Raw genomic sequence first — 2,771 nt, 5'->3', positions numbered from 1 at the left:
CCTCAGCTGCAGCTCAGATTCACTCTCTAGCCAGGCAAATTCCATATACCACAGGTGCACTGCAAAAAAAAAAAAAAAAAAAAAAAAAAAAAAAAAAAAAAAAAAAAAAAAAAAAAACAAGAAAGAAAGTAAAGAAAAAAAGAATCATGAAGTTTTCAATCCTTGGCTAGAAACTACTACCCTATTCATCATTCATTCATTTAACAAATCAAGCAGACTTCATAGATGTGGGTTTAATTCCAGACAAATGTGATATAGCAAGAAAGTTACTCACACTGATATTTTGGCTTCCCAGTGCATATAAAAAATATCTTTATGCTATACTGCTGTCTATTAAGTATGCAAGTGTATCATGCATAAAGAAGGCAATGTACATAACTTAACATTAATATACTTCATTGCTAGATTTCCCATTGTGGCACTGTGGAAAGGAATCTGACTAGGAACTAAATTTAAACACAGGTCAGGATGTTCACATTGTAGCTCAGCAGGTTACAAAACTGACTAGTATCCATGAGGATGCAAGTTCGATTCCTGGCCTCACTCAGTGAGTTAAGGATCTAGCATTGCCATGAGCTGTGGTGCAGGTTGCAGACATAGCTCAGATCTGATGTGGCTGTGGCTGTGGCTGTGACATAGGCTGGCAGCTGTAGCTCCAGTTCAACCTGTCACCTGGGACCTTCCATATGCTATGTGTGCGGCCCTAAAAAGCAAAATAAATAAATACATACATACATAATTCATTGCTAAAAAAAATATTAACCATCATCTAAGCCTTCAGGGAACCCACTGATGGTGGTAGAGATCACTGATCACAAATCACCAAGAACAAAATTAATAATGAAATAGTGTGAGAATTACCAAAATGTGACACGAAGACCCAAAGTAAGCAATTGCTGTGGGAAAAATGGTGCCACACCAGTGGGGACCTATACAGCACAGGGAAATCTACCCAGTAGTTTGTGATAATCTACATGGGAAAAGAATCTGAAAAGGAATGGATGTGTGTATATGTATAACTGAATCACTTTGTTGTGTAGCAGAAATCAGTAAAATCTTTTAAATTAATTAAATATAAAAAAGAAAAAGGTGCCACAAATCTTTAATTTGTTAAAAAAAAAGCTCTATCTGTAAAGCACGATAAAGTAAAATTCAATAAAGCAAAGTGCAATAAAGCAATTGAGCACTATGTCCCAGGCTATGTTCTCAGTACTGTGGATACAAAATTGATAAAAACAGGCAAGATTTCCTCCCCCATGAAGGTTAAATGGAAGTGACTTCTCAGTGATAGAAACAAAGGTTTTAAGAGGTGATATGGCTTGTCCAAGGTCACACAGCAATCTTGTTACCAGGTAGGACTAACACCCAAGTCCTGATACCAGTACAAAATGCTTTCTCCACCATGAAGGTCATGACCTTTCCCTTAGCTCCCTCCGCTTTGTCTCTCCTCCGTTTCTGTTCAGCAGGATGAGGCCAGAGAACTTCACCTGGACCAGGGGTGCTCATGCCAAATTCATCCTTCTGGGCATCACAGATTGCTGGAACCTGTGCATCACCCTCTTCCTGGTCTTCCTGCCCATCTACCTGGTGAGCCTGCTGGGAAACATGGGCATGATGCTACCTACTGATCTGCATGGACACCCAGCTCCACACACCCATGTACTTCTTCCTGGCCAACCTCTCCCTGCTGGACGCCTGCTATTCCTCAGCCATCGCCCCCAAGATGCTGGTGGACCTGCTGCTGCCCCTCGCCACCATCCCCTATGCAGCCTGTGCCCTCCAGATGTTTGTGTTTTCAGGGCTGGCAGATGCTGGGTGTTGCCTTTGGGTAGTCATGGTCTATGGCTGCTATGTGGCCATCAGAAACCCTCTTCTATACACCATGGCCATATCATGGCATCTATGCCTGGCCTTGCTGGGAGCATCAGGCCTGGGTGAGGCACTGAGTGCCATGGTCCACCCGACCTTCACCTTCACCTGAGCTTCTGCAGCTCCCGGGAGGTGAACAGCTTCTTCTGCAATATCCCTCCACTGCTGGCCATCTCCTTCAATGACACCAGTCTCAATGAACTCCTACTCTTTCCTATCTGTGGCTTCATCCAGACAGCCATGGTGTTGGCTATTGCTGTGTCCTACAGGTTCATCGCTGGTGCTGTGATGTGCAAGTGCTCATTCCAGGGCTGCTGGTGAACAGCCTCTACCTGTGGCTCCCACCTCACAGCTGTGCCCATGCTGTACAGGACACTCATTTTCATCTACCTGCATCCCAGATCCAGCTATGTCCTGGATAGCGACAAGATGGCATCTGTGTTCTACACCCTTGTCGTCCCAGCCCTCAACCCACTCATCTACAGCCTCTGCAACATAGAGATCAAGGAGGCACTCAGAAGGTCCCAGAGCTGGTGCTGCTATCCACGGTGAGTGCACATGTGAGAGATCCCAGCAGGCTGGTTAGGACTGACCCTGAAGAAATGAGGACATCCTTCCTGGCCCCCATCACTGTGGATAAAGATGGATGTTCCTCTGGCTGTGTGTCTTAAATTGTTTGAGGGGCTGAAAAGGGGGAGAAACTGAAGCTTACAGACAGGAGGCAGGAACCTGAAGGATTCTAGACCTAGCAACAGAACCAAGATTAATTTGCTGTTAAGCTGCCTTAGGTTCCTCAGTGTTCAAAAAATGCATGTTCCTGCTTGTTATCAGGTGCAATACTCAGTTTACTTGCCATTTGTATTTTTCATCTTTTTTTCCTTTTTTCCTTTTTTTGCCACCTC

At 44.3% G+C, this 2,771-nt stretch overlaps 1 pseudogene; it reads left to right on the top strand.

The window, feature by feature from the left end:
- The first annotated feature begins 1,467 nt into the window (after positions 1–1,467).
- On the top strand, positions 1,468–2,421 carry LOC100522535 (olfactory receptor 5C1-like; annotated as a pseudogene).
- Positions 2,422–2,771: the final 350 nt, after the last annotated feature.

The sequence above is a fragment of the Sus scrofa genome, chromosome 1 (assembly GCF_054392235.1).
Source record: "Sus scrofa isolate SSC_HxYL_T2T_F1_AM1 chromosome 1, Sscrofa_HxYL_maternal_Yorkshire_Landrace_v2.0, whole genome shotgun sequence".
NCBI classification, from domain to species: Eukaryota; Metazoa; Chordata; class Mammalia; order Artiodactyla; family Suidae; genus Sus; species Sus scrofa.
The sequence above is the reverse complement of the archived record's forward strand: the minus strand, read 5'-3'. Positions and strand labels throughout refer to the sequence as shown.